The following is a 24,439-nucleotide window of genomic DNA, read 5'->3' as shown; positions in this document are numbered from 1 at the left end:
ACTCCCATCCACTGTCTCTACCACTCCAGATAGAAACTCCAGGTCCTCAAGTCACTCCCACCTCCCCAGGAGAGGGTGGGCACGAGGAACAAATGTTAGAAAATGACCTCTTCCTCTTTCCTGGAAACCCACCCAGCCCATTCTGATCAAGGGTGGCAACAAGACAGAGACGCTGAAAGCAGAGAAATGATCAGACCTGGTTCCTCCTAGGGCATCCATCCCAAGGGATGTATTAGCTGGGACAAGTTACACCCGCCTCTGTAACAAATAACTCCCAAACCTCAGTAGCTTAACACAATAGAGGTTTATTTCCCACTTGGGAAAAGGGGTAAAGTCCACTGGAGTGGGGAGGGCTGAGCTCTGTTCCACACAGTCATTCAGCGGACCAGGCACCCTCCATCCGTGGCTCTGCTCTTCCCTGGGGCCTCAGAGTTCTCTGTAGAAGGGGCCACACAGATCAGCCCTAGAAGTACTTCACTTCCAGCAGCATTCAGTCACATGGGCCAGACTCAGCCACATGACTACATCTGCTTGCAGGGGAGACTGGGAATGAACGAGGAAAAGGAAATAGGCTTACTGAAGTGTCACAGAAGGGAAGCCTGTTTCATCCCTCCACCCCTCCCTCCATCCACCCATTATCCATTCACAATGTAATGAGATCTACTGTCTGCTGGGCACCATGCAGTGTTTTAGATAGCGCTGGGAGCAAAACAGACCGTGACCTTGACTCCATAGAGTTCAGCCTAGAGGAAAAGAGAAACATTTTTATAATGAACAAATTACAATTATTGTTAAATATTGTATTCTTTTAAAGTGTAGTGCATACATTACACTTTAAAAGAATATAATATTTAACAATAATTGTAATTTGGGCACACAGGGGCCCATAGCAGTGTGTGGCACTGGGGCCTGAGCAAGACTGAGAAATCCAGGAAGGCTTCCCTGAAGAAGTGTCTTTTATGCAGTCGTAAAAGACATGAAGGGGTTCGTTGAGTGGGCTGTATGAAGAGTTTTCCAGGCAGAGGAGACAGTTCAGGCAAAGGCCCTTGAGGAAACTTGTTCCTGCTCATTGTGGAGTCACTACCTATCCAGACCTGCCCAGATGTAAGTCTGCAAGAGGCCCCTCCCTGGACCCTCAGGGAGGGCTCTTGGAATGTCTGGGGCTCTCCCTGCAGCCTCCATACCTCACTCCTCCTGGCACTGCCCCCTCTCGACAGGCTTTCCCAGCTGAGTTCCCAAGAGGGCAGGACACTACCCTGGACCAGCTCCATTTCTATCTCCATCCAGACTGCAGGCCTGTGGAGCTTGAATGTAAGCCTATGTCCACTGGAGACACTCTTGGGCTATGGATCTCAGGTCACCATACCCTTCAACCCTGAAGGTTTAAATGCCCTCTGGAGAGGCCGGGCCCTGCTGACTTGCCTCAGACCAAGCCCTGGCCACAGCACCCCTGGGCAGAGTAACCCTCGCCTCCCAGTACCCCAACATGGTAGGGAAGGAGATTCTTTTTTTTTTTTTTTTTGAGACAGAGTTTTGCTCTTGTTGCCCAGGCTGGAGTGCGGTGGCGCATCTTGGCTCACTGCAACCTCCGCCTCCCTGGTTCAAGTGATTCTCCTGCCTCAGCCTCTCAAGTAGCTGGGATTACAGGTGTCTGCCACCACTCCCGGCTAATTTTTGTAGTTTTTTAGTAGAGACGGGGTTTCGCCATGTTGGCCGGGCTGATCTTGAACTCCTGACCTCAGGTGATCCACCTGCCTCAGCCTCCCAAAGTGCTGGGATTACAGCCACCACACCCGGGTGAGCCACAGCGCCCAGCCAGGAAAGGAGATTCTTGACTAATACTTCCATGGCCTTGGGGGCCCAGCTATCTGGCAAAGCACAGCCCTGCCATCTCCCTAGAATCCTCCATGTTGAATAGAACCACCTTGACAATCCACTTAGTGGTGGTGACATTCTAAAGGGCAGTTGCTAAGTTGCTTTCCAAGAGGCTGGGCCCTGCTGACCAGAGGGCCCCAGTCTTCTCTGAGCACATGGTAAGTGCGGAAATAGCAAGGCTGGAGACAGAAACTGAGTAGAGCTGAACTGCTCTATATCCTAGAGGGCTAAGAAGTTTGTGGTGGGGTGGAATTGAAGGAGACAAGCCCACCAGGCTGGCCACTGGGAGAGGCAGGGGAGAGCAAAGAATCCCTGGGCAGAGGAACAAGGGAGGAAGAGTTTCTCTATTGTCTCTAAAAATACTCAGCAAACATTATTCACTGGTCCTTCTACTTGGGAGTCCCCACGGAGATGCTGAATTCTGCAATCAGTCTGGCATGGGGCACAAAGCAGAGAAGTAGCCCATGGGCACAGGCGCTGGAAAATGAAGGCACAGCCACATCTGGGCCACCAGCACGATGGGAGATCCTTTCAAGGCTGCGGGTTACCTGAGTGGCAGGTTGTGTTTTCCCTGTGCTATTGGCTGGTAGGTGTGGCACAAGCTCAGGGCAAGCAGAGGTCTAGAGAATGCATTCCCCTAGAAGCAGACCTGGACAATGATGTACAGTGAGACATCAACCGGTAAACAGCCAAGTTGTCCTGTCCGGCAGCTGGGTTAACTCCGAGGCATGCCCTGCGTCTCCTGAAGCTCCCCAGCAGATTCTACTCCAGTTGCCCATGATGGCAGCTTGTCTGACAACTCATCTTCTATCCACTGTTTCTATTCCCTGTCTCCCTTCCCCACTCTCTGCTGGTGTTTCCTGGGATCACTTCTCAAATAGACGACTTGCTCTGATATCCTCTCAGGTTCTGCTTGTGAAGCAGCTCAAACCAACACAACAGGTCCAGTGCTTGGCAGGACCATGACTGGTGCACTGTCTTCTTGGTCATGCTCTGATTGGAGGATTATCCTTGGCCAGTGGTTCTCACCAGGAAAAGTGTGGTCTCCTGGGTCCCCTGCAAACCAACAAGGTGCCCGAAGATGGTGTAAAAACACAGATTTGTCCCACCTGGTTTCACCCCACTTTCCTCTCTGGTCCCAGACCTCAGGGTCTGGACATTTCTGCCAGGGAACATCTGTTCTGCAGAGCAGCCAGGACTCCCCCTGCCACCCCCCACCAAGGAGTGGTTCTAAGTTAGCTTTCTCATAAACGGTTCTCACATGGAAGAAAAGCAGCTGTCGCTGAAGCCACGTCAATCTGAGCGGTAAAAGGTTTGGGCAAAAACATATTTTATTGTTCTTGCTGTCAGAAACATAAAGATTGAAGGGGCATGTGACTCGGTAATTGCTGTGGACCTTTTTTTTCCCTTGACAATAAACATAAAACTTAAAACTGTATTAAAATCATTTGACAATTTTTATGCTCAAAGAGCCTGGAATGAATAATGGGTTTTTTTGCATCTAAAATGCACTCTCTCGTCAACCTATAAAACTGTCAGAAATAAATTCATCAAAAGCAGATTATATAATTAAAAGTCGCTATTTGTGTCTCTGCCCGGTTGGGATCAGAATTGTTTGTTTGTCTCTCTCTCCCTGTCTTTTAAAATTTTTAATTTTTTTAAAGCTCTAGAGGAGACACCCTAGAGCTAGTCTGCTTTGTCCGGGGGAGATGACAAAATGAGGGTTTCCTTGGGCAAATGCAGATTTCCTGCTGCAGCCAGCCCCCACTATGTCGATGCCAGTAGAGGACAGACCCCCTCCCAGCCAGTGCAACCTCCTGGTGAGCCCAAGAGGGCAACATCCTACGCTGGGGAAGAGTTCCTTTCCCTGACCCAGTAGCAGAGAAGAGAGAGTGAGACAGAGACATCGCGTGTGCACCCATCTCCCTCTCCCATTTTCTTCTCCTTCTGAGCACTCTGGGGAGTCACGCCTCCCAGTCAACTTGCTGTTGGTTGAGGTGAGGAGACTTGTTCTTCCCAATGAGTTGTGAGCATTGGTGGTATGTGTCATTTTGGGGCCAAAGCAGTGAAGTGCTGGTCCTAAATCCTCCAGTACTTTCATACTCTCCAAGGCAACCGGGGAGGTGTGTTCCCAAAGGTGCCACTACAGGAATGTGGAGCCTCCTCCAGCCTGGATCACTGAGTCACTGTGTGGAGGACTTTGTCCTGGAGAGTCACCTAGACCAACAGTAAGCTTTGTGTGTTAAGCCACCGAGACCGGTTTGTAACCTCAGCATAACTGAGCCTATCCTGTCTGTTTGCAAATGTAATCGGTTTTATTGCTATTCAGGGATGGTGAGGCTAACAGATCAGAACGTGATTACCTTGAAAGAGAAGCCACGCCATGCCATGGACGTGTCATACCAGGAAGCACCTGTCAGTTTGGAAGCAGAGTTGAGGGGAGGGCAGGGAAAATGTGTTTAAGAGCCCTTGTGGTGGTTTCCACAGGAAAGAGAGGGTAAGCAGGCTCAGCACTGACTAGCGTGAGTAACATCAGCAGGCTCTGGGGGTAGGTGCTGTCCCCAGGGTCGGGAAGCGGGCCCCGGAGTGATTAGGGCAGGTGGATAGTGCCTCCGGAGTGTCAGAGCCCCACAAAGGAGGTGGGTGGGTAGATGGCTCTGGATTGATTGGTCTGCATTTGAAAGGGGCTCACTCTGGGGCCGGTTGTTTGCTGTCTCTAAGGATTCACTAATCTCTCCCCGGGGAAGGGCAGTCCCTCTCCCTCTAGTGGCGGCAAGTCCCCAAGCTATTTTGAAACAAAAGGTGTGGTTAGTGTTTAGTACACCGACTGAGCCAGGGGATCTTGGTGGTGTCCCAGCAGGGAAAGGGCCAAATGCCCACTCTCATGAGTCACGGGATACCGAGTGTGAGGAGAGAAGCGGCAGAGCGCAGGTGGAAGCATGGAGGTGGTGGAGGTAGGAGCTAAATTTGGGGATGGTGAAGAAAGCAGAATGCCGGAGCTTCGGGGACCCACGGAAGAGATGGTGAGGTACAGGGACCTGAGGCTGAGGCTGGAGTCCAGGGTCTGGCTTTGGTCTTAGTCTGAGAAGCTGTGGGACTGTGATCCCAGACTTTAACCCAGAGGGAGGAAACCTGTAAGAAGTTGGCAAGAGGCTGGCACACCTAGAGGAGCACAGAATTTTTTTTTTTTTTTTTTTTTTTTGACGGAATCTTGCTCTGTCACCAGGCTGGAGTGCAGGGCACGATCTTGGCTCACTGCAACCTCCAACTCCCTGGTTCCAGCAATTCTCCTGCCTTAGCCTCCTGAGTAGAGGGAGTACAGGCAGGCGCCGCCACACCCAGCTAATTTTTGTATTTTTAGTAGAGATGGGGTTTCACCATGTTGGCCAGGATGATCTCGATTTCCTGACCTCTTGATCCACCCGCCTTGGCCTCCCAAAATGCTGGGACTACAGGCGTGAGCCTCCACGCCCGGCCGCACAGCCTGTTCTTAAACTTGGGTCTGCCCACCAGGAACCGCCCTTATTCCACCAAAGCACAGAAACCTCCCACAATGAGACCAGGTGCCCAGATGGACCTCCTGGCCTCCAGGACTCACTGACCAGGCTCTCTTGGGGGCAGGAAGCCCTGGGGAGAGCCTCCCAGGCCAGCCCCCAGTCAGGCCCCATGCAGCTACCTTAATGTCTTTGAATGCTAACTCAGGGCTCTGTAGTCCCCAAATTTCCCCACCGACTGGGCTTACTTGGGTAAGGAGACTGAGCTGGGCAGGCCTGGGGTCATGGAGGCATGAAAAAGGAAGGGAAACCCAGGCAAGATGAGAAGAGACAGAAGCAGAGATGGGGAAGGGGGGAAGTGCTAAGTGATTAATATTCTCTGAGCCTTTACTGTGTGCCGGGGACTTCACTTTCATGGCCCCAGGGAATAGAGAATCTTAGCCTCATTTCACAAATGAGAAAATTGGGGTTCAGAGAAGCTCAGCAAGTGGTGGCCGCTTGTCCAACATAACACAGCCACACTAGGCTGTCTGGGTCCAAAGTGTGTGTTTGGAAAGCAAAATATCCATCTGTGGCTCCTCGGGCTAAGTGGAATGTTTGGCTCCAACTGAGCCAGAGAAGTAGGAACACATGGATTTACTCTCAACTCGGGACAGAGGAGACGGGCCAGGCAGGCATGGAGGAGACCCTCAATGCAGAGGCTCTCAGGAGGTGCTGCCTTCTTCTTCGAGGACGGGATGTTTCTGTAAGCCTTTCTTATCAGGCTAAAGAAGAATCCTGCTATTTCTATTTTGCCAAGCAAGGTTTTCCTGCAAAATGGATGCTGAGTGTTAACAAGTGCCTTTTCATCATCCCTGGTTTTTCCCTTTTGGCCTATTAATATGATGAATTATATTAATAGAGTTCCTAAAATAGAACTGTCCTTGCCTTCCAATAATATACCCTACCTGGTCATTGTGGAATATTCATTTAGTATATTGCTAGATTCAATTTGCTAATATTTTATTTAAGATATTTGCATCTATATTCGTAAATGAGATTAGCCTGCAGCCTTCTTTTTTTTTGTGCTATCTTTTGTCAGGTTTATTTAGTTTTGTAAATGAGTTGGAAAGGCTTCTAGTTCTGAAAATAGTGTGGATGAGATATCCCCCAAATCTTCCTGCCACAAACGCCTAGAAATGCCCAATACAGTATAACAAATACTTGAGCCTACAGAAAAGTAGAGAAAATTTCCAGGACCAAGAAATAAACTAGGAACTGAAAACCAAAGAGATAAGCACATGACCTGTCACTGCAGCTGTCCAGAGAAAGGAGAGAGAGGATATTTATACCCACATAGGCACAGGAGACAAGGCTTTGAGTGTGAGTTAGATGAAAAGCTAGACCTGACATCCCTGTGGCTTGTGTTCTCAGTGAGGGGTAGACTTGGGAAAAAACCTATCTTTTGATATAGGAAGAGAAGAGAGAAAATACAGAGAATCAGAGAAACAACATTCAAGGAGAGAATAAGAATGATCCAGAATTGATTTAAAATAGTCATAATTCACCAATAAACACACAATTCACTCATCGTTAGGGAAATGCAAATCAAAACCACATTGAGATGCTGCTTCACACCCATTATGATGGCTACTATCAAAATACAGGAACTGGCGGGGTGCAGTGGCTCATGCCTGTAATCCCAGCAGACTTTGGGTGGCCTAGAGGGGTGGATCACTTCAGGCCAGGAGTTCAAGACCAGCCTAATCAACATGGTGAAACGCCTGTCTCTACAAAAAAAAAAAAATACAAAAATTAGCCGGGCATGGTGGCGGGCACCTGTAGTCCCAGCTACTTGGGAGGCTGAGGCAGGAGAATCGCTTGAACTTGGGAGACAGAGGTTGCAGTGAGCTGGGATCACACGACTTCACTCCAGCCTGGGCGACAGAGTAAGACTCTGTCTCAAAAAAAAAAAAAAAATTAACAAACACTGACAAGGTTGTGGAGGTTTAGCTGCTGTGGAAAACAGTATGCTGTTCTTCAGAAAATTCATAGAACCACCATATGATTCAGTAATCTCACTTTTGAGTACATGTCCAAAAGAACTGAAAACAGGATCTCCAAGAGATATTTGCATACTCTTTTTTTTTTTTTTTAATTTGAGATAGGGTCTCACTCTGTTGTCCAGGCTGGAGTCCGGTAGTACCATCTTGGCTACTGCAACCTCCACCTCCCGGGATTAAGCGATCCTCCTGCCTCAGCATCCCAAGTAGCTGGGATTACAGGCGTGCACCACCATGCCTGGCTAAACTTTGTATTTTTGATAGATACAGGGTTTTGCCATTTTGCTCAGGCTGGTGTTGAACTCCTGGGCTCAAGTGATCTGCCCGTCTCCGCCTCCCAAAGTGCTGGGATTACAGGCGTGAGCCACCGCGCCTGGCCTGCACACTCATCTTCATAGCAGCATTATTCACAACGGTCAAGAGGTGGAAGCAAACCAAATGTGCATCACCAAATGAATGAATAAACCAAATGTGGCATTTATATAGAATGGAATATTGTTCAGCTTTAAAAAGAAAAGCTTTTCAAAGCCTTAAATAGGAAGGAAATTATGACACATGGAACAACATGGGTGAATCTTGGGACATCATATTAAGTAAAATAAGCCAGTCACACAAAAAAAGATAATTACTGTATGATTCCACTTATATGAGGCATCAAAAGTAGTTGAATTCATAAAGACAGAAAATAAATCGTGATTTTCAGGGACGTCGGGAAGAGGAATGGGGAGTTTTTATTTAATAGGTACAGAGTTACAGTTTTGTAAGATGAAAAGAGTTCTGGAAGAGAGTTCTTCGGTGGTAGGGATGATTATACAACAGTGTGAATGTACTTAATGCCCCTGAGCTGTACACTTAGAAATGGTTAAGAGGGTGAATTTTACATTATGTGTATTTTTATCAGAATTTAAAATAATAATACATTTAAAAAATATTCACAACTTAAGAAGCCCAGTGCATCCTGAAAAGAATAACTAAAAATAAATTCATATCTTGATGCTCCATAATGAAATTGTAGGACAACCAAACAAAGCAAAGAACTTTAAAAATAATAAGCGAGAAAAGAAAGATCAATAGAGAATGGAAATTGGACTGACAGCAGACTTCTGGCAACAAGAAAAGCCAGAAGACAATGGAATGATATTTTCAAAGTGATAAGAGAGGAATGACTGTCAACTTAGAATCTCATCTAGCTAAACTATCGCTCAATGATAAGGGAGAAACAAATGTAATTCTCAGACTGCTCCTACTACAGAACTACTACAGGGTTTATTTCAAGTAGAATGAAATTGAACACAGAAGGAAAGAGGGAGATACAAGAGTGATGGAGAAGAAAGAAATGTTAAAATAAGATTTGGGCTGTATAGGTCAATAATAATGATGAATTTTGGAGGTATAAAAATAAGATAGGACTAAAACACCATGTAAGAATACCATGTAAGCCAAAAAAGGGTATTCTGAATTTTACATGTTTATAGTTTTAAAGGAGGAGGGTCGTTATTATTGGCTAACATTAATATTTGTTAAGTCAAGTATTAATGTTACAATTTTTAATGTAAGTTTTTAATACATGCAGTTCTCCAATAAAAGAGGCTTCTCAGAGAAATGATGGATTCTAGTAGTAGGGATAGAAATATATAAAATGAACCTGAGCATCTTGTAGTGCCAGAAAGTTGAAACAATTTAAGCAAGAAAATAAATAAAGGAGTAGTGGATTATAACCCAAAGTTTAAGATATTCATAAGCCCATTCTGATATGAATAAATAATTGAATTAATAAACAAATTGGGATACTTGGGGGTGATAGATACTTTATCTACCCTGGTGTGACTATTTCACATTGCATGCCTGTATTAAAATGTCTGCTATAACCCATAACTATATAGACCTACTATGTACCCACAAAAATTAAAAATTAAATTAAATTAAATAAACAAATGGGAGAGAAGAATTAAATCTCCCACGCAGAAGAATTCCAAATAATTTGTGTAAATAATCTGCCCTCAAGGAGGTGAAGTGTGACTCCCCATGCCTTAAATGTGGTGTGCATGTAGAAACTTCCTTCCAAAAAGCAGAGTATGAAAAAGGGGGGAAAGGAGTAACTTCACAGGGAGCAAGATGACAAAATTCCTTCATACAGGTGATCAACATCAACAGAGTTGTCATGTTGATAGTACTTATCCTTGATATGACGTGATGCAAAAATGACATATTACCTCTGTGGTTTCCCCTTCAAAATCCATAACTTCAGTTTAATCATGAAAAAACCCAACTGAGGGATATTCTACAAAACAATTGACCTTTACCCCTCAAAACTGCCATCAAAAATGAAAAAAAAAATGAGAAACTATCACAGTAAAGAGGCGCCTAAGGAAACATAAATGGTATCCTGAGTGGGATCCTGGAACAGAAAAAAATTACATAAATTTTAAGGACATATGAATAAAAATATATTTTAGGTAAAAATAACAATGGATCAATATTGGCTCATTAATTGTGACAAGTGAATTATACTAACCTAAGATGCGAAAAATAGAGAAAACAGTGTGAGGTTTCTGAGAACCTCTATTCTGTCTTCATAATTTTTCTATAAATCTGAAATTATTCTAAAATTAAAGGTTTATTCAAAAAAATCTTAAAGGTAAGCACTATAAGACTAGAAATGAAACGCAGAGGAATGAAAGGGAGTATAAATTCAACTACTTCAAAAGAAGAAAAGAAATGAAGCAAATGAAAACTATGGTAAACAAGAAAGTGCAAAGTAGTGTAATAGACTAAATATAGGCATATCAGCTTACAATAAACATAAATGGACTAAACTTTATGCATTTAAAATCAGATGTTCAGATTGAATTTTAAAAATCAAAATCCAGTTATTTGAAGACAAAAATATAGAAAGTAAAAAAGAAAAGTTATACAAAGAAAATACTATCCAAATAAAAGTTGAGGGAAAAAACAGACTCTAAGGCAAAATTATCATTAGAGACACATCATAAATGACAATGATAAAAGGAACATCTCACTTATAATATATAGCAGTTGTGTTATATTACTATGTACGCACCTAACGCCAGTCTCACAAAATATATGAAACAAAAATGTACTAGATTATTTTTAAAATTGACAAATCCATTACCATAGTGGAAAATTTTAAATAAAATTAATCAATAATTTATAGATCAAGGAAACAAAAATTTGGCAAGAGTATAGAAGATTTAAATAAGACAACACACTTGATATAATGAACAAACATAGAATCCTGCAACAATTATAGAAAACCCATTCTATATTTCGAGTACATACGAAATGTTTGCAAAAACTGATGGATACAAGGTCAGAAAGCAAATCTCAACAAATTTCCAAGAACTGTTAGCACACAGATCATTTCTTCTGACCATAATGCAGTAAAATTAGAATTAATAAAAGATAAGCTGTTAAACCCTATGTTACAGCATAGTTGTAAATAATTTATGGGTCAAAGAAAGAATAATTATGGATAATACAAATAGTACATATCAAAATGTATGGGATGCAGCTAAAGTAGTACTCGGAGGGCATTTACATTCGACAAGAAAAGAGATTAAAAAATAATAAGCTATGCACCCAACTCAAGAAATTAGAAAAAGAACAACAGAGTAACCCAACGAAAGAAAAATGAAGAAAACAATAAATATAAGAGCAGAAAATAATTAAACTTAAAACCAAACAATGATAAAATCAGCAAAACCAAAGGTTAGTTAAGAAAAAGAGAAAGCACAAATGAATGATATTAGGAACTGACAAATGAAAGAAATACAGCAAAAAGTAATTTTTAAAATCACAAAAGAACATTTTGAAGAACTTTATGCCAATAAAATTGAAAATGGCCAGTTTGCTTGGAAAATGTGACGTATCAAAACTGTCTCAGGAAGAACTAAAAACTCAGAAAAAACCTGTAATCATCAAAAAATTGAATCATTAATGTAAAATCTAACCTATCTACCATGCAAAAGAAACCCCACCAGGCCCAGAGTCAACTTTGACCAAATATTTAATTAACAGATAATCCCAGTTGCACCACTCAGGGTTCTCCAGATAAACTGAACCAATAGAATGTGTGTGTATATATTCTCTCTCTCTCTCTCTCTCTCTCTCTCTCTATCTCTCTCTCTCTGTCTGTCTCATACACACACAGAGAGAGAGGGGGAGAGAGAGAGAGAGAGAGAGAGAGAGAGAGAGAGAGAGAGAGAGAGAGAGAGAGAGAGAGAGGGAGAGAGAGAGAGCATGCCAGAGATGGAGACAGAGATTGAGAGATTTGTTATAAATAATTGGCTCATGAAATTATGGAGGCTGACAAGTCCCAAGATCTGAAGTCACCAAGCTGGAGGAGACACAGGAGAACTGCTAGTGTAGTTTCAGTCTGAATGCCAGCAACTTAAGACCCAGGAAGAATCAATGTTTCCATCAGAGACCAAAGGCAGGAAAAAATTGATGTCCCATCTCCAGGCAGTTCAGGCAGGGAGTGTGCCCTCTTATTTGTGGGAGAGTCAGCCTTTTTGTTCTATTTGGCCATTCAACTGGTTGGATGAGGGCCACCCACATTAGGGAGGGCAATCTGCTTCACTCAGTCTAGTAATTCAAATGTTAATCTCATCCAAAACACTCCCACAAACCCACCCAGAATAATGTTTGACGAAATATCTTGGCACCCATGGCCCAGTCAAGTTAACACATAAAACTAATCATTATATAAGTCTTAAATTATCTCAAAGAATAGAAGAAGAGGTCATGTTTCCCAACTTTTTCTAGGAGTCTGGTAATACCTTCATTCAAAAATCAGACAAAGACAGTAAGATAAAGGAAAATAGAACTTATCTCATAAACATAAAAGCAAAAATCATGGATGAAATATTAATAAACAAACTCCAGTATTGTAAAAAAAATGGTGAAGTTGGATTTATGCAAGGAATACAAAGATAACTGAATGTAAAGAAATTATGGAATTCACTTCATTAACAAATTAGCAAAGAAAAAACATAAAGCTATTTCAATATATCTAGAAAGACATGTGATAAAGTTCAACATTCATTCATGGCAGGGAATACTCTTAACAAAAAAGGAATAGAGAAGATATAGAGAATCTATGAAAAACTTATAGCAAGCATTCTATTTGATGGTAAAATTGTTAGAAGCATTCTCTTTAAAATCAGAAGTAAGACAAAGATATCCTTTATAACTACTTTATTTAACAGTGTACTAGAAGTTGTGGACCACACGATAAGACAAGAAAAAGAAATATAAAATATAAAAGTCAAAATATAAAAATATAAAAATTGAAAAAAACACAAATTTTAGTATGTGCAGATGATATGCTTGTCTACATAAAAAAATCCAACAAAATCATCACACAAACTATTAGTCTACACAGAAGAGCTTGAGCAAGTTTGCTTGATATAAGACCAATACACTAAAGTGAACTTAACTATATTTAATTTTATGCTCCAGTAAAAACAGTTCACATTTTTTCTATCATTAATTTTTTAATTGTGGCAAAAACATATAAAATGAACCACCTGAGCCCTTTTTAAATGTACAGTTCACTCTCTTAAGTACATTCACATTACTGTGCAATAGATCACCAGAACTTTTTCATCTTGCAAAACTGAAACTCTATGCTCATTAAACATGTTCCCCATTTCCCCCTTCTCCCAACCTCTGGGAACCACCATTCTACTTTCTGTCTTTGCAAATTTGACTTTTGATACTTCATTTAAGTAGAATCATACAGTATTTGTCTTTGCATGACTGACTTGTTTTACTTAGCGTAATGTCCTCAAGGTTCATTTATGTTGTGGCGTTTGTCCAAATTTTCTTCCTTTTTAAGACTGACTGATATTCCACTGTATGTACACACCACATTCTGTTTATCCATTCATCTGTCAAACATTTAAGTGGCTTACCCCTCTTGGCAATTTCATCTAGTGCTACTATGAACATAGGTAGGCAAATAACTCTTCAAGATCCTGTTTTCAGTTATTTTTCATATGCACTCAGAAGTGGGTTTGCTGGATTATATGATAATTCTGTTACTTTTTTGAGTATCCACCATACTGTTTTCCATAGTGGCTACACCATTTTACATTCCCACCAACAGGGCACAAGGGTTCAATGTTCCCCACATCCTTGTCAGTGCTTGCTACTTTCTGACCTTTTGATAGTAGCTATCCTAATGGGTGTGAAGTGTTGTCTCATTGTGGTTTCAATTTCTCTAATGATTAGCGATATTGAACATCTTTTCATGTATCTACTGGCCACCAAATTTTTAATTTAAAAAACATTATTGAAACAAAACCTATAAGGTACCTAAGAATAAATCTAACAAGAGCTGTGTTTGAATTATATAGGAGCCAGGCATGATGGCACATGTCCCTAGTCCCAGTTATAGGAGGCTGAGGTGGGAGAATCCCTTGAGTCCAGAAGTTCAAGGCTGTGATGAGCTGTAATCACACCATTGCACTCCAGCCTGGATGACAGAGCAAGACCCTATCTCTAAAATACATTTTTAAAAATTATAGGGAAAGTTACAAAGATTGTTGAAAGACTCAAAACACCCTACATAAATAAAAAAGATGTATCATTTCATAACTGGAGAAGCTCAACATCATACAATTCTCCCTAAATAAGTTCAATATAATTCCCCTCAAAACCCCAACAGAGATTTTCATGGAATTCATACACTGATTACTATCCAGAATATCTAAGGAACTCATACACACCCATAAAAAAATAGGGAGGCTTTCTGTCTCTTTTATACTCTGGTACAAATTAAATGGTTCAGAAAATATCTTTTTGCTTGGTTCTGAAAGATGCATTGGGCCAAGTGATTTTTTATCCATATTCTAAACTTCTATCTTAGTTATTATTTGTATATTTACATTTTCTGTTTTATAACTTTATATTTTCCTAGGAAATTCTTCATTTTGAGATTTTCAAATTTATTCATGTAATATTCTTTTATAATTTGAAAATAACCTCTTCATCTATGGTCTCAACTGCTTTCTCATTTATGATAGTACCTTCTTTTTTATATTCTTCTTGATTCATCTTACCAGAAAACTGTTTTCTTTTGTAGATGATTCTAAAGAAGTAGCATTTGGGTTTTAAATCACATCTGCCTTTAAAATTTTCCGTATCATTAATTTCAGATATTGCAAAGGTTTGAATGTGACCCCCACTTAATCCCCAGTGATGAGAAGGTGGGACCTTTGAGAGGTGATTAGCTAATGCCATTGTCATGAGAGTAGGTTAGTTATCACTGGAGAGGGTTCCTGATAAAAGGATGAGTTTGGTTTCCTTCCCTTCTCTTTCTCTCATGTGCTTTCTTGCCCTTCCACCTTCTGCCATGGGATGACCAGCAAGAATGCCCTCACCGGCCTTAGACTTGCCAGCCTCTAGAACTGTAAGAAATAAATCTCTGTCCTTTATAAATTACCCAGGTCTCAGGTATTCTGTTACAGCAGCACAAGATGGACTGTATTAGTCAGGATTCTCTAGAGGGATAGAACTAATGGAATATATATATATATGAGTTTATTAAGTATTAACTTACACTATCACAAGGTCCCACAATAGGCTGTCTGCAGGCTGAGAAGCAAGGGGAGCCAGTCGGAGTTCCAAAACTGAAAAACTTGGAGTCCTATGTTTGAGGGCAGGAAGCATCCAGCACAGGAGAAAGACGCAGTTTGGGAGGCTAGGCTAGTCTCTCTTTTCACATTTTTCTGCCTGCTTAGATTCTAGCCGCTCTGGCAGCTGATTAGACCCACCCAGATTAAGGATGGGTCTGCCTTTCCCAGCCCCCTGACTCAAATGTTAATCTCCTTTGACAACACCCTCACAGACACACCCAGGATCAATGGTTTGTATCCTTCAATCCAATCAAGTTGACATTCTGTATTAACCATCACAAGTCCACCCCTTGTCAACTTGAACCCATACACATGGACTAAAGTAGCTATTATCTTCATTAATTTCTTTCTTCTGTTTTCGATTTTGCTCTTTTTTTTTTAAAATTTCTTGCATTAGATACTTAGCTCATTTATTTTCATTCTTGCTCACTTAATAATAAAAGCAATTAAAGCTGTGAATGATCCTATGAGTACAGGAATAGCTGCATCCCCTGTGTGTTAATGTGTCATTTTGTCATTGTCTTTTTTCTAAATATTCTGCAACTGCCGTGTGGTTTCCTGTCTCACAAAATAACTGTTTAGCAGAGTGATTTTTCATTTTCACAAAGATGTTTGTCTTACGCTCTTTGTAATTAATTTCTAGTTTCATTGCACTGAGGTCAGGAAAATGTGGCCTGTATAATTTCTTCATTTGGTGGAAGTATTGCATGTCTTCTTTCTGGCTTAGTTAACAATCAATTTTAAAAATATTTCATGGACATCTGAAAGCAATGTACATTTCTTGTTGAGGCAAAAACCTCAAATATATAGTTACCAAAAATAAGCTTATAGATAATATTAATTGGATCACTCATGTTTTTATATATTGGCTATCTATTGCAGAAGTGAAATACTGCGAGAAGTTTGATGATGCCCCCCACTATTGCTCTGGTTTATACTCTGGTACAAATTAAATAGTTATACTGGTTTAATCATTATAATATCGAACATTTCTCTGCCACACATTTCTACTTAAGGTGGCACTTTTAACTTATACTAAAGTTCTGCACATATGTGGCTCTAAATCTTGGCTTTGTTTTCTCATCTACTGGCCTGTCTCTTATCTGGTACCTATTAGACTTGAATGACTATAGGGTTAGTATCTCTCATGACAATTTTTTTTTTGGTAATTTCTGGTTACTCTTATTTTTATGTATTTCATGTAGATTTTAGAATCAATTTGTCTAGTTTTTCTTTAAAAAAAGCATATAGACACTTTCATTGGAATTGCATTAAATTTATCAGTTAACTTGGGGAGAAATTACCCTTCATGACAGCACGTCTTCCTACCCCAGAACACTGAATGTATTCCCATTTGTTCAAACGTTCTTTAGAACTTTCAGAAGTGTTCTAAATTTCTTCTTACAAGTTACGCAAATTTTCTGATAAATTTATTCCTGAATTTTTTCTGCTATTATAAATGAGGTATTTTATTCCGCTCTACCTTGTAACTGCTTGCTTTTGTACACAAGAACTGTTCGCATTCACATATCAATTTGCACACTACTACCTTGTTGAATTCTCCTGCTGTTTATAGTAGTTTTAAATGTGATTCTCTTGTGTTTTCTGTATATATGACCATATTATCTGCAAATAATGTTGTTTGAGTTCCATTTCTAATTTCTTACCACTTTAATTTCTTTCTTTTGGCAAGTACCTTCAGCTCAATGTTTAACAACAGTGTCATAGCAGATATTCTTGTCTTGCTCCTGATTTCAGTGAGGAAACTTTAGTGGGGATACTTCTGGTGCCTTCTCATTAAACATGATACTGACTTTTGTGCAGAGACAGATGTGCTCCATCTTATTAGGGAAAAATCCACCCATCCCTATTTTATTAAATGTTTATATCAAAAATGAACGTCAGAATTTTGTCAATGGCTTTTTGGTGTCTATGAAGATGTTAATGTAAGTTTTCTCCCTACGTCTATTACTATAATAAATTGTATTATATGTTGCCTAATATTACACAATTTGTACATTCACGAAATAAACATCATTTGGTCATAATGTATTTTTCTTTTAATGTGCTGTAGATCTGGTTTACCTCAGCTTTATTTAGGATTATTTGCATTGTTTTTCATAAGTGACTGTGGTTTCTCTTTTTTGTGCAATCTTTCTTGCATTTGGGTGTCAATGTTCCATTTGCTTTATTGAAATAAGTAAAAATATTTCCCCCCTTTTTAACGCTCTGATAGTTTAAATAATATTGTAATTATCTGCTTATTAGAGGCTTGGTAGAATTTCCCTGTGAGATAATCTGGGCGTGGTATTTTTGGGGAGAGAGCTCTTCAGCTACTTGAACAATTTCCAAATGGAAATGAGTAGATTTTTCCTCCTTTTGAAATCAGGTTTGGTCATTCACACTTTGAAAAAAAAATGTCAAATTATTTTATGTTTTTTAATGTATTTGCATAAAGTCAAGCAAAGCAGTTTCATGATTCTTCACTTTCTTCTCTTTCTGTGGTTATTTTTCTTTTATAATTTTCTATTTTGTGTATTTGGGCTTCCTTGTCCATTTTCTTTATTAGGTTATCTTGCAGTTTATTTTATTGTTTTCCTCATGTCATTAGTTCTATTTTTCTGCTTATTTACTCATAATTTCTTCTATTATCTTTATCAATTTCTTGCTTCTGTCCTGTTTTGTTGTTCTTTGTCTAACTTCTCAGATCAGATGTTTAATTTTCTTGTTTTCATCTTTGTTGTGTATTGATAACATTTAAGGCTTTTCCTCTGAGCATTACTTTATTTCTCATAGGTTCTGATACGTAGTTTTCTATCTTTATCTTCTAGATTTCCTGCAGTTTCTATTTATATTTCCTCTTTGACCCAAGTACAAGTTTATAGATAATTTAAGAAATTTCTAGTGGTAGAGAATTGTTGACTTTTTTTGTTTTTGCTTTTTTCTCATTTCATCTTTCATTTCAAGTTTTAGTGCATTGGGTAAGAGTTTTCCAGTAAGCATTCTCTTCTTCTCTCTAAAATAGCAGAACCTTAATTTTGAGCTTGGCACATAGCTTCTCAGCTTGGCACATAGTTTCCCAGCCTCCCTTGCAGCTAGGGGTGGTCATGTGACTAAGTTCTGACCAATGGGACGTGGATGGTGATGTGTGGCAACTCTGGGTGGGGATTTGAAAGGGGAAAGGGATGTGCTCTTCTTTTATTATTACTCCATTTTGCTGCTTATAACAAATATCTTTGCAAACAAATCTAACATCTAAGACTGGCATAGCAACAAGATAGAAGGAGTCTATGCTCTCAATATTTTCCCAGAGCCCTGGGAAACTTCATGGAGCAGAGCAAACTTTGAATCACATGCTTTTGACTATTACATGACACAGAAATATTTTTCTATTGTTTTAGCCATTGTTATTTTGGCCCTCTGCACACATAGCCAAATTATTCTATAATGAATACTATTGCCAACAGTTTCTTTTCGTGTCTGAATACTTACAGGATTTTCTCCCTGAATCCTTGAAATTCAGTTTCACCTGGCCATAGGTCTCTTCATTAACTTCAGCTAATGTTCAAAGAGCAATTTGATTTAATGACTCCTTTGGCTATTTTATTTCTTGGATCTTTCCTCGAGGTTATCTTTTCACTAAGCACATTCATCTTTTATTCTTTTCTTATGAATTATGGGGGGTTTCTTGGTACCCATCTTTTAAAGGACTCCACTCCATTTTTCTGCATCTTCAATCTGTTATTTCCTGCTTCCATTGCCTTTTGAAATGTAACAGTTGCACTTTTCAGCTGAAAATCATCTTTTTCAATCTCAGAGGATGCCTTTTTCAGATATACGATAAATACCCCCTCGAATCTTAATGGGCACACAAATTGGAGATTTTTCTAAAGATTTCTGTTGATTCTGGTAGGAAGTTTGTCTCAAGGGAAACATTTGTGTTGATTCCTTTATGAGAACTGCTGAGTCTTTTCATAGGGCCCATGGCTTTCCTCCCTTCTCTTATTCTATATTTGTCCATCCCTGAGGGTTGAGATGGGAGCCCTGTTCTAATCTTCCAGGCCCAGATGATGGGAGTAGGAGAGGAGGAAAACATTGGAGTTCTTGCTCTTTGTGAGTTTCAATGTCTAAGGGGAGTAAGAAGGTGAGATGCTAAGGCGCCCATGCCATGGGAACATCAGTGCTTCGCGAGTGAACCTGGCTTCTGAAGCTGGGGCAATGTCTAGTGTCTGGAGTGTGGCCCTGCCTCTGTCTCAGGCATGGCCATGCCAGGACCCTGCTGAGGTTGCACCTCCCTCTACTGAGCCAGCTCCAATGCAAGCCGCAAGCTGGCACCTTGTCTCACTGCATGAGGTGCTTCCAGAAATGGCTCCCACCTCCTGCCCTGCAGCCCACCTCATCTGCCTCCCTGTGCTGTGGCAGGTTATGCAGTTCTGAGGGGATCCCTCATGCCTAGGGAAGCCACCTAGCCTGGCAATTAACATGGTCCAGGAGTTAGACGGCCGTAGCTTCAAGTCCCATCTCTGCCACTTATCAGCTGAGTAACTGTGCGTAGTTACTCAGGGATGGCCTCCTGGGCCTCAGCTTCCTCTTGTGCAAAACCTGGTCAGTGACAGCACCTGGTCCCAGTGCTGAGAGGAGGGTTCACTCTGAGACGATGCGTGCCACCTTCTCAGCATGGGACCTGGCACGTGGTAGCTGTGAAATCAGTGGAAGCTCTAATTACTCCCCTCTGATGGCCCCTCCCTCTCACACAATGTGTCCCACCAAGGCCCAGCCTTCCCCCAGGCAGCTTCCTCCAGCTTCTAATGCATCAGTATCATCCTCACCTGTGTTCCCGGTGGCAAGGGTCCTCGCTCCTCCCCTACTTTAACAGGAGGAGGGAGGAAGCACTTAAACAAAAATGCTCAATTCACCATTGTTTTCCACAGCCTGACCCGTCCATGCCTCTTTCAGCTCCCTCAGGCTGTCAAGCTTCCTGAGCCACACGCTTGGCTTCCCATCTACCCCAGACACCATGGTCTCCCCAGGTTTGAGACCACTCAGCTTAGGGGAGAGAGAGCATCCGTCTTGCAGCCCCTGGCCCTACAGAACCCCACCTGCTGGGTTCCCCCCGCCCTCCTTCCCCGCTGAGCCAAGCTGGCATCAGCTGGAGAGTACACACTCACTCAAGAGGATTTTGCTTCACAGACCAGGAAGATATTTTGGAGAGAGGCTAAGCAAAGAGATGATTGGCAAAGATTTAATCCACCCCTTCCCTTGGTAGCAGTAGTGGGTAAGAGCTTAAAGGTAGGGAGAGATGAGACCCAGGGCACATCACAGAGAAGGAAAACAGCAGCAGCAACAACAAACAACCAGTATTTGCTGGGCGTGCACCGTGTGCTAAACGCATGCAATCCACCCTTTCATCCTTAGAACAGTCCTGTGAAGTAGGAGCTTTTATTATACCCATTTCACAGATGAAGGACCTGGCTTATCCAAGATCACACAGACAGTGAGTGGCTTGTCTGGGACTCTCTCCCCTGCATTTGTTGGATTCCCGAGTTCATGCACATAACCACTGCTGTAGACTGACTTCCATTCTAATCACAAAACTTTGGCCAATAGTGTCATATTTGCCACAGTGATCTGTGGGTCATTGAGAGACCCAGGCCCCCATAGAGTGGATGGGTGTCCATCACCCTCTAGCCCATTTCCTCTTCCAGCTCCCTCCCTCCAAAGTCAAAGCTGGAATGACCAGCCGGGACCACCCACATCCACTTCTGGCCCCTTCCTCTCCAGCCATAACCGAGAGGACTGCATTCCCAGAGTGCGTGCACACACTGGGGACTCTTCCGATAACATCTGACTTGGCTTTTAATTATTGGGAAATGATTGTTGGTTTACAGAGCAATATTTATCCAGCAAATTGCTAATTAATGCACTGAAAAATGCCAAGTGGTATCAAATATTTGCTTTGATTTGCACTACCAAAATATTTTTATTTTTGGTGAGGCCCAGAATGGATGAGAAGGTGCTGAAATGTTTAAACAGGGTGTGTAAAGTTTAAGCTGAATATTGAACAGGGAGGAGGGCTAGGCTTTGTGGCTGGGGCTCTGGGGGTGTTCTGTGGACTGGAGGATGCTCAGAGTTGGCCCTGAGAGCAGTGTGCAACCTTTGAGATATTAATAAGTTAGGGGACCAGCAAGGCACAGATGAGGACCTGTGAGGGGCACAGAGCATCCTCACTGGAGTCCTCACCACCTTCTCCTCCTCTTCAGCTTCATCCTACCCCTCCGTCCTTCCCTCTCCTGCCACCACCACCACTGCCACCATTCCCTCCCTCACCGTCCATTTACTCATTACATGCTGTATTCTATATTCTATATTGGATGTGCACCACAGGCTGGACATTTCCCTGCTGCTGGGGAGACAAGTCCCCTTTGCTCATGGAGCACGCACTGGATTTTGACACCTATGAAGCAGTAAATACATGAATAAGAAAATGTCATTCAATTTCAGAAGTTATTAAGAAAATAAATCTGGGAAAACAATAAGCAGTCGTCACTTCAAATGAGTTGGTCAGGGCAGGTCTTTGTTGGAGGGAAAATGTCATTTTAGCGGAATGACACTGAGGAGCCAGCCACTAAAGGCAATGGGGACAGAACTTTCCCAGCAGCATGAACAGAAAGTGCAGAGGCCCTGAGTCAGACGGAGTAGAGTGGCTGGGAGCAGGGCAGGAGGTGGTGTTGCCAGGGTGGGGGCATTTCATTCTATTTCGCCGTGGGGAGCAATTGCAGCCCTGAGGGGAGAGTATCCCCCAGTAATGGGCTTTGTTTACTTTGGAAAAGCTCCCTCTGGCTGTGGGGTAGAGAACTGGGCAGGGGACCAGGGTGGAAAGAGCATGCCCCTTGCAGCTGTGACTCTTTATGCTGCAGGGACCACATGAGACGTGGAATGATTGGACCAGGGTGAGCACTTGGAGATGCAGCAAGGGAGGCTTGGTGGGGGGTGTGGGGGTTGTAGGTGGGATCTACAGCCTTTCTAATGACTGGGACGCAGAGGTTCTAGGTGCCAGGAAGAGGACTGGAGGTCTCATCGTCACCTCCACGGCCCCCTAGCAGCCATTTCATCCTTGTCCTAAAACACAGCGGCTACCATGGTTGAGGACGTACATGCACGTATTTGCTTTATGAACTGGTCTCACTCAAAATGGCCAACAATGCCATGAGGGAGGTATATTATGCCTGTGTCTCTCACCTGGCCTTGCTAAGCCACTGAAAAGACGGAATGGTGACCAGCAGATGGCTGTTATTCACTTGCTCAATCAACGAGCATGAGCTCACAGGGCTCCAGGTGCATGAGACAGTGGTACGCAGGCTGGGAGCCTTCTGCCTGCACCTGCGTCTCTGAGGGCCCCACTCCGGCCTGGAGCACCTGCTCTTGTCCACCCTTTATTTAGGAATCACCACACCAGATGTTCTACAGAGTTTCCCCCTCTGTCTGGCCCCTCGGTAATGCAGGTATTATTATCTCATTTTACAGATAGGGAAACCCATTTCCTTACCTTTAATCTTGACTTGTCCAATCCTCTCACTCACCTGCTGAATGATCTTTCTAAAGTGTGTACCCAAAGACACCCTGCCTCGCCCTCAGAACCTGGCTCTGCCACTGTATTAGTCTGTTTTCACACTGCTATAAAGACACTACCTGAGACTGGGTAATTTATAAAGAAAGGAGGGTTTAATTGACTCATAGTTCTGTATGGGAGGGAGGCCTCAGGAAACTTACAATCATGGAAGAAGGGGAAGCAAGGCACGTCTTACATAGCAGCAAGAGAGTGAGAAGGGGATTGCCAAACACTTTTAAACCATTAGATCTCCTGAGAACTCACTCATTATCATGAGAACGGCATGGGGGAAACTGCCCTCATGATCCAATCACCTCTCACCTGGTCCCTCCCTCAACATGTGGGGATTACAATTCTAGATGAGATTTGGGTGAGAACACAGAGCCAAAACACATCAGCCACCAACTCCCACTCCCACCCCTTTCCCCACCACTCCCTCTTCTTTCAGTGCCCAGAGCTGCCAAGCACTTTCTCCAGAACCCTGCCTGGAAGTTTCTCTCCATCCCTTCTTGCCTCACTCCTCCTTCTCCTGCTGGCTCCCATCCCTCCTGCAGGTCTCACGGCTTCCTTGTGTGGGTGGGGTGTATCTGCCTCACCTCTACGTGGCACAGCCCTTCTTTGTGAACTCATGGGCACTTGTACTTAACCGGCCATGCTGCACTGGGGTGTAATGTCCACGATCACTGGGAAGAAGATCAAGGCTCAGGTGTGCGGCCCTCCTCCCCACCAGGGGAGCTTTTGGAGGCAGGAGGGCTTCGTCAGAGGACCACACATCTGCATTGTGGCTTCTCTTTCTTCTTCCATTAGTCAAATGTGCCCTTAGACCCTGGGACAGCTCCAGTCCCCGCAAAAACCAGGTCCAAGGGGTGGCGGGGGGTGGGGAGAAGAATGTGAGCATTTTGGAGTTTTGAGCTTCGACCTGGTAGGTGCTGGATGTTGGATGTCCAGTAAGACCTGGATGCTGAAGATCATCAAATACCCCATAACAAGGGGCCCACCCCAGACACAAGTCAGAGGTAAGAGGCCACAAGTCCTCCTGCTGACGGTCCCTCTCTCCTTCTTCCTTTATCAGGGAAGGCACAGCTTCAGCATCAGAAAAAAACTGGAAAGTCACTGTGATTTTGGAAAGGATAAGATTGTAATAAGGGCCTCCCTCCACTGCCCCAGGCCCCTGGACCAGACGGCACCCCGTGGCCAAGACATCTCCTGGGAGCCACTGTCCAAAGAGATGCTGCCTCCACTTCTATCACTCCAGACCCCAAGGGCCCCTGAGAGATGGTAAGCACCACGGAGGCAGAGACCCCCTCTGCCCTATTCCCTGCTGATGCCCCACTGCCCAGCACTGTGCTTGGCACAAAAATGAATGAATAAATGAATGAGCCCCAGAGAAACTGAGGGGCTTTTCCCATGTTGCTGAGCTCAGGGTGGGTGGAGCCGTGTGCTCATAGAGGGTGAAGGACCCCCCAGCTGAAGCTGGCTCAGAGCCAGCAGCTGAATGGTGAGTTGGGAGTCGGGGGACAGGTTTTAGACCCAAGCACAGTGTCCAGGGAGAGGGCAGGCAGGCCCAGTGATGACCAGGGGTCAGGACTGGGTTGCCCAAATGAAATGGGGAATGGAGCTTCCCAACACCTCCTGCAGGCATCACTGCTTCTCCTTCCTGGCACTCTGTGTGTTTGCATCTTTCTCTGACTCTGTCTTCCCTCCCCATCTCTTATGCTCTATATGTGGGGTTCTCTCTCTTTTTTCCTGTCTCTCTGC

At 42.8% G+C, this 24,439-nt stretch overlaps 1 long non-coding RNA gene across 1 annotated transcript in view; it reads left to right on the top strand.

The window, feature by feature from the left end:
- Nucleotides 1-1,733: 1,733 nt before the first annotated feature.
- LOC129524799 (uncharacterized) overlaps nt 1,734-24,439 on the top strand; it is a 31,518-nt gene continuing 8,812 nt past the window's right edge. Inside the window, exons 1-2 of the long non-coding RNA XR_008668732.2 lie at nt 1,734-2,033; nt 23,754-23,959. This is a non-coding gene — a long non-coding RNA (uncharacterized lncRNA). The remainder of the gene's footprint in view (nt 2,034-23,753; nt 23,960-24,439) is intronic.

Source organism: Gorilla gorilla, chromosome 13 (genome assembly GCF_029281585.2).
Source record: "Gorilla gorilla gorilla isolate KB3781 chromosome 13, NHGRI_mGorGor1-v2.1_pri, whole genome shotgun sequence".
Classification (NCBI taxonomy): domain Eukaryota; kingdom Metazoa; phylum Chordata; class Mammalia; order Primates; family Hominidae; genus Gorilla; species Gorilla gorilla.
This window is presented reverse-complemented; position numbering and strand designations above follow the sequence as displayed.